We start from the raw sequence: 7,984 nt of genomic DNA, 5'->3' as shown, positions 1-7,984 counted from the left end.
GGGTGAGACCCAGGACACTGATGAAAATGGGCGCAAGGCTGGGCAGTAGGGATAAATCCATTTATTTCATTTCAAAATAAAAGCAAAATAAACTGGAGCCATGTCACCAGGCTGCCACAACCCCTTCTCCACCTTCTTCCTCTGCCCTGTGCTATCAATAAATCAGTTTCCCAGCCCCAAATGTTAGAATCTTCTCATTTACCAGCTCCAAACATACAAGCTCTGGAACATTGCCAGCTCCAGAACACACAAAAGGTGACACAGTTACAGCACGTACATGGGTGGAGGGGAACCCAACCCAGCAGCTGGTGCTTTGGCCTGTCTGCCAGTGAGCCCAACTGTCCACTTGGGGAGAAAACTCCAACCCACTGTCCTGCCCCAGTGTCTATGAGTAAGAGGAGAGAGCCATCTGAAGGAAAGCCTGCTTGGTGGGATGAGCAGGCCGCCAGGGAGTCCCTGCCTCTCCTGAGGGCAGCCTCCAAACAGCTAGATGTAAGAGGCTCTGACTGGAAGTAAGCAAGTCCAGAAATTGAGATTAAGCCCTGATTGGGAGGGCAAAGGGTCTGCACTGGCTGGTCTCCCTGTCAGACAGCAGTCTTGTCTTGCTGCTCTAGAGATAAAGGGGGGAGGGGGGAGGAATGGCAGGGAAGGAGTGTCAGGGGTAAGGTGGCTGGGGCAGGGTGGGAGGAGAAGAAACAGGGTGGGGGTAGAGCCTCTGCTCCGTTTCTCTGAACTCTAGATGACCAAATCGCCACACCCCTCTTGTCAGCCCAGGAGAAACATGGGATGCCTGGATGGATGCCCAAGCCCGGTGCTCCTGGGGGTTGTGGATCTGTGTTGCAGCTGCTTGATCCTCCCTTCTCTCCTTGTGCAGGCTCCCCATTGTCCGCAAGTCCCGCCTCACAGAGATCTGCAGAGGGAGCCAGCACCGTCCTCTGGTTCTGGGACAGGACAAGGTGCTCACTTGGGGATTAGGGGACCCAGAGGCAGTCACATCCACGTCCAGGCCACTCCCCACTACGACCCTCACATCCTGGCACACCCTTAGCGTCAGTCTCTCAAGCAACTGGATGCAGTTGTCCACAAAGATGAATATCTTCACTTCCTCTTTGCCTGTTTGGATACCCCTGATTTCCTTCTCTTGCCTGATTGCTCTGGCTAGGTCTCTGGGCACTATGTTGAACAGGTGGCGAGAGAGAGTATGTCCTTATCTTGTTCCCAGTCTTCAGGGGAATGATGCCAACTTCTGCCCCCTGAGCAAAATGTTGCCTGTGGATTCTTACTGTTTTGAGGAATATTCCTTCCATATATAGGGGTTCAAGAGAATTTCATCAAGAAGGGATGCTGGATTTTGTCCAATGCTTTTTCTGTGTTTAACAATATAATCATGTGGTTCTTGGTTTTACTTCTGTTAATGGGCTGTGGATACACTGATGGCGCTGCGAATGGTGAACCCCCCTACATTCTAAGAATGAACCAACCCTGGTCATGGTGGATGATCCTTGAGTTGTGTCGTTGGTTCTGATTTGCTAGAATCTTGTTGAGAATGTTTGCATCGATGTTCATCAACAAGATTGACCTGCAATTTGCTTTTCTTGTTGGGTTTTTGCCCAGTTTGTGTATCTGCACAACTTTAGCTTCATAAAATCAGTTGGGGAGAGTTTCATCACTCTCAATAGCCTGGAACTTTCAAGAAGATTGGTGTCATCTTCTCTTAGTATGTCTCATCGAGTTTAGCTGGGAAGCTATTTGGCCCATGGCTTTTTGGGTGGGGATATTTCTTTGACTGAGTCAATTTTCTGGATTGTCATTGGTCTCCTTAGAGTTTCAACTTCTTTTTGTTTCAACCTCAGGAGGTGGTGTGTTATAAGAAAGTCCTCTGTTTCCTCTAGGTTTCATAGTCTATTTGCATACAGGTATTCATAGTAATCTGTGATAACCGTTTGCATTTCTTCAGGGTCAATTATGACTTCAACTTTTGTGGTTCTGCATGTGTTTATTTGGTCTCTCTCTCTCTCTCTCTCTCTCTCTCTCTCTCTCTAGCCAATCTGGCCAGCGATCTGCTTACCTAACTTATCCCTTCAAAGAATCAGTTTTTTGGGTATGAAAAACAACCAGTCTAAATCTGCCAATTCCACTCTATGGTTATTATCAGCGATGTTGGTTAGTGAGGGTGACCTGACAGAGCAGAAAAGAATCAGTAAATCTGATATGTCTCGCTTGCGATTAGCTGCTGGTAGTGCCATAAGGAAGCTTGCTCAGGAACCTTGTTACCATGAAATTATTACCCCAGAACAGTTTCAACTCTGTGCACTTGTTATTAATGATGAGTGTTATCAAGTAAGGCAGATATTTGCTCAGAAGTTCCACAAGGCACCTGTGAAGTTGCTGCTCCCCCTGGAGTCCATGGCAATCTTTGCCTTGTGTGCCAAAGATCCAGTAAAGGAGAGGAGGGCACATGTATGACAGTGTTTACTAGAAAATATCAGTATACGCAGGGAGTACATTAAACAGAACCCTATGGCTACTGAGAAATTATTATCACTGTTGCCTGAATATGTAGTTCCATACATGATTCACCTGCCAGCCCATGATCCAGATTTCACAAGATCACAAGGTGCTGATCAGCTTCGTGATATCAAAGAGTGGCTGTGGTTCATGCTTGAAGTTTTAATGATGAAGAATGAAAACAATACTCATGCCTTTATGAAGAAAATGGCAGAGAACGTTGCGCTCAGCCGAGATGCCCAGTCTCCTGATGAATCCAAAACAAATGAAAGACTTTGTACAGTTTGTGATGTGGCTCTGTGGGTTATAAACAGTAAAAGCGCCATGTGCAATGCAGACTCTCCAAAGGAGCCAGTCCTCCCAGTGAAGTTTTTTACACAACCAGAAAAGGACTTCTGCAATGAAAAGAATTATATTTCAGAAGAGACAAGAGTGCTTCTGTGAACAGGAAAGCCAAAGCCTGCTGGAGTATTGGGTGCAGTAAACAAGCCTCTATCAGCAACGGGAAGAAAACCTTATGTTAGAAGCACTGGCACGGAGACTGGAAGCAATATGAATGTAAACTCAGAATTGAACCCTTCAACCGGAAATCGATCAAGGGAACAGAGTTCAGAGGCAGCAGAAACTGGAAGTAGTGAAAATGAAGAGAACCCTGTGAGAATTATTTCTGTCACACCTGGAAAGAATATTGACCCGGTAAAGAGCAAGGAAATTAATTCTGATCAGGCTGCCCAGGGCAACATCAACAGTGACCGAGGAAAGAAAAGAACAGTAACTGCAGCTGGGTCGGAGAATATCCGACAAAAGACAGATGAGAAAGTGGATGAATCAGGACCGCCTGCCCCTTCCAAACCCCAAAGAGGACGCCGACCCAAGTCGGAATCTCAGGGCAACCCAACCAAAAACGATGATGTAAATAAGCCTAACAGCACGGGGAGGAAGCGAGCTGCAGGCAGCCAGGAGAGCCCTGGGGGCTTGGAAGCAGGAAATGCCAAAGCACCCAGACTGCAAGACGGAGCCAAAAAGGCAGTCCCAGCAGAGAGACAGATTGACCTGCAGAGGTAAAAAGAAGACTCCTTTGTAAAGGGAGGGAGCGAGGGCCACACAGAAGCAGCTCTCGCTCCTGCGGGCCTTGAATTCACAGTGTCCTGAGCAGGAGACAGCGTTCACATCAGAACTCACATTTTCTACCTTGAAAATGGAAAGAAACTCTTGCTTCCTTTCCATATGACCCCAGTCCTCCGATGGAAGTGGACAGTAGCACCTCTTGAGAGAGGTTAAAAGCAGCTCTGGGCTACACCCCCCACCCAGACTTTTCTTAGGAAAAGTCAATAATTAAGCAAATTGCTTAACACTTGGTTCCAGTTCCTGCATATCTGGAGTTTAAATGCATAATACACCATTAATTTCCATGCTGCAGTTTTTATCTTAAAAAAAGTAACAAAATGTCCTTACACTGACACAGAAATTCTCCATTTTAGAACCAGGAATTCCCATGTTTCACAAGAAAAAAATAGAAATCTACTGAATTAATTTTTTAAAAGAAAAGAGATCAGATGAAATATTTATTTGTTTTTCCTTTTGGAAATTTTGATGTATAATTCTTTCTGCCTGCCTACTTTTCTGCAAAAATGAGATGTACAGATTTCAATTCCCTGCTATGAAAAGTGATGTGGTGGCAATTTTATAAATGTTGGTTTCTGATTTTTATCAGAGTGAGAAAATAATTAAAATTATTATTGATTTGCAAGTAGTGAACAGTTCATATTTTGATTTCCCTCCATTTTAGTTGAATATAATTTGCAATAAATGTACATATTGTTGTTTGTTTCGTAGAGCATATCACTTTAAAATGGTTTTTACTCCTATGATTATGTTGGAATATTTGGGATTTTAAAGGAGTAAAAGACTGTCCAGCATTTGGTTTTGTAATGTTTGTCACCAGATTTTTATTATTGATGTAAAAAAAAGTTCAATTTTTAAAAATAGTTGACCTTTGGCAGCTTTGTAAGGGACGTCGGAGATGAGGTGTTCAGGATTGCTGTCAGTTTTCGACGCTGTGCTGTTGGGAAGGAAGTATTTTGCTTTTGTCTGCTGGTCTTGGCTCAGTTTTTGTTTATTTTAGAAGACAACTGTTGCATCAGTACATTATATTTCTTGGCATTGTTCAGCATAGGTAACGTGTGCACTTTTCGTGTATACATCATCATATTTAAGTTTTTTTCATAAAATAAATACTTCTAGATATCAAAAAAAAAGAATCAGCTTTTTTTCTTGTTGATACTTTCTATGATATTTTTGTCTTCTATATACTGCAATTGTGATTTTTTTCTTGGTGATCTGGATTCTGCTGCAGAAGTGAGGATTTAAGTTGTCTTGCCATTTCAGCTCCTTGAGGTGTGACGTTCGGCACTTTACCTGCGATATTTCGGTTACCTTGATGTGTACATGCAATGCTATGAATTTTCCTCTTCACACTGCTTCATGTCATCCCAGTGATTCTGATAAGATGTGTTTTTGTTTTCATTTGCTTTCAGAAATCTTTGTATTTGTCTTGATATCTGTGTTGGCCCAGAAGTCTTTCAGTGGTATTTTAATATCCATGTCTTTGCATGTTCTGGACATATCTTGCTGGCAATATTTATTTTTATGCCACTGTGATCTGAGAAAATGCATGGTATAATTTTGATCTTTTGAAATGTGTTCACTCAATTTATGTCCAACAATGTGATCAATGTTAGAGTGTGTTCCATGTGCCGATGAGTAGAATGTATATTTTGTAGATGTTGGGTGAAGTGTTTTATGGATGTCTGTCATCATATCCATTTGACCGAGTGTCTAATTGAGGTTCTGGATTTCCTTGTTGGTTTTCTGCTTTGATGATCTATCTAAAGCTGTTAGTGAGAGATGTAGATCTCCCACTATGATTGTGTGAGAGTCAATGTCCTCTCTTAGCCTACTCAGTACTTGTTTTATGAAACCTGGTGCTCCTTGTTGGGTGCATATATGTTTAGGAGGAATAGTTCTTGCTGGTGGATTGACATTGTATCATTATGTAGTGTCCTTCCATGTCCATTTTAACTTTCAATGGTTCAAAGACTGTTTTGTCTGTCCCAGAATAGTTACCCTTGCCCTTTTCTGTTTTCCACTTGCCTGAAAGATCATTTTCCAGCCACCAAATTTGACTTCATGGGTGTCATCTTCAGTGAGATGAGTTTCCTAGAGACAGCAGGCTATTAGATCATGCTCCTTCATTCAGGTTGCCACTCTTTCAGTGGCATATTTACACTATTCACACTCAATTTCATTATTGAAATGTAAGAATTGATCCCCATCATAGGGCTCTTAAGGGGTTGCTTTGTTTCCTTTTAACTCTTGTATTATTTATTTGTGTATTTTCATGTTTGTGAGTGCATTGTATTTTCTGCTAACTGTGCTTGCCCAAGTTTTTTGATAGGCATGACCATTCCTTTTTTGTGTGTTCTCTGTTCCACAGCTTCTTAAGCCTCTCCTGGAGGACTGGTCTGGAGACAACATATTCTATTAGGGATTGGAAGTCTGGGAATGATTTTAGTTGCCCAACACTTATGAAGATTAGCATGGCTAGGTAAGAAATTCCTGGCTGGAATTATTGATCTTTAAGAATGGTGAAAGCGTCCGAGTCAGTGGGACTACAAATCAGATCCACTGTGACCGATTTCCCTGAGCTTTTTGTAAATCCTTTTATAAACCTGGGCGAAGTGGCTCACACCTGTAATCCCAGCATTTTGGGCAGTGGTGAGAGGATTGGCTGAGCCCAAGGGTTGGAGACCAGCCTGGGCATCTTAGCAAGACCTCATGTCTTCAATAAACCAAAAATGAGCTGGGCATGGTAGCACACGTCTGTAGTTTCAGCTACTTGGAAGGATGGGCCTAGAGGATCGCCTGAGCCCAGCAAATTGAGTAGAATGTATATTTTGCTCAAGGAGCTGTGAGCATGCCATGGCACTCCACACTGGGCCACAAAGTGAGACTCTGACTCAAAAAACAATACTTTTAGAGATTTTTTAAATAACTCCTTTCAGATCCCCTCACTGCCCCAGCAGTCAGCTTGAAATCTCCCAGACATCACTCAGCAGTACACAGGTGACAGTGCCCAAAGGTCCCTAGCTGCTCCACTGAACATGATTAGAAACTCTGGGACTCCGAACAATCCAGAAGCCTGCCCTATGCTGGTACCAACTCCAACATACAGTGAGGTAGACCCAGGACCCAGTGATGGAAACAGAACATGACACTGAGCGGTATGGATGAATTCATTTATTTTATTTTGAAATGAAAAACCAAATAACTGGAGCCCTGTCACCAGGGTGCCACAACCCCATCCCCGCCTCCTTCCTCTACCCTGTACTAGCAATAAATAAATTTCCCCAAACCAAATTATTATTAGCATCTTTTTATTTGCCAGCTTCAACCATGCCTATTATACAGGGGGAGGCACAACCCCCAGAATAAACAAAATGTTACATAAATACAATATGTACACATGAGCAGGGGAGCTCAACCACACAGCCTGTGTTTTCCCAGCCGACAGTTAGCTCAACTGTCCACCTGGAGAGAATGCCACCCCATTGTCCTGCCCCAAGTGTCTCTGAGTAAGAAGAGGGAACCGTCTGAAGAAGGCCTGCTGCGTGGGGTGAGGAGATGACCAGGGAGTCCCTGATGCTCCTGAGGGACAGCTTCCAAAGAAACTAGAGTTTTTAGCCTCAGGCATTTTGTTTATCTGGAACAAAGCAAACCCAGAAATTAAGATGAGGCCCTGATCCAGCTGGCGAAGGTACTGCACCAATTTCTTTCCCTGTTAGGCACAGGCCCTATCTTGCTACTGTCAAGATAAAGTGGTGAGGAGGGAGAGATGGCAGGAAAGGAGTGGCAGGTACAAGGTGGCAGGGGTGGGATAGGAGGGGAAGGAGCATGGTGGGGGCAGAGGCCCCGGTCCGTCTCCTGGCTCTAAATGTCCAATATCTTCAACTTGTTACACCCATGATGCCTGTAGAAAAAGGGTATGCAGGGCTTGTCGGCCAGGCCTGGGCTCTCCTGGGTCATCTGGATTCTCGACAGCAGGTGAGTAATCTTCTGTGTAGTAGGACTCTTGGGAGTAGTGCCCTCCCCTGTGTCTCCTTGTGTCGACTCCCTATCATCGGTCAGGCTCACTGAGCTGAGACCTGTGAGTGGAGACAGGCCAGCATTTGAGCACTGCACCCTGCCCGTGCCTGCCCCGCCCTCGTCAAGTGTGCTACTCACCAGCTGGCTGCCCGTGGGCAGCTCCCAGCGCCTGAGGGGCTGCAGGCCCTGGAGTGGACTCTGCAGCAGGGCTCTGGGTAGTAGCCAGGAATTTGTCATGCCACATTTCACGCTCGTGCACAAGTTGTGACACCAGCTTCTGCAGATCCTGAAGCCTGCCCTGAAGGGAGAGATGCTCAGTGTGCGCCCACCA

The 7,984-nt window shown here is 44.6% G+C and overlaps 1 pseudogene; it reads left to right on the top strand.

The window, feature by feature from the left end:
• Positions 1 to 387: 387 nt before the first annotated feature.
• Positions 388 to 3,573, top strand: LOC103277090 (annotated as a pseudogene).
• The last annotated feature ends 4,411 nt before the right edge of the window (positions 3,574 to 7,984 follow it).

Source organism: Carlito syrichta, unplaced genomic scaffold (assembly GCF_000164805.1).
Source record: "Carlito syrichta isolate Samal-C Ts95f unplaced genomic scaffold, Tarsius_syrichta-2.0.1 Scaffold316475, whole genome shotgun sequence".
Taxonomy (NCBI): Eukaryota; Metazoa; Chordata; class Mammalia; order Primates; family Tarsiidae; genus Carlito; species Carlito syrichta.
This window is presented reverse-complemented; position numbering and strand designations above follow the sequence as displayed.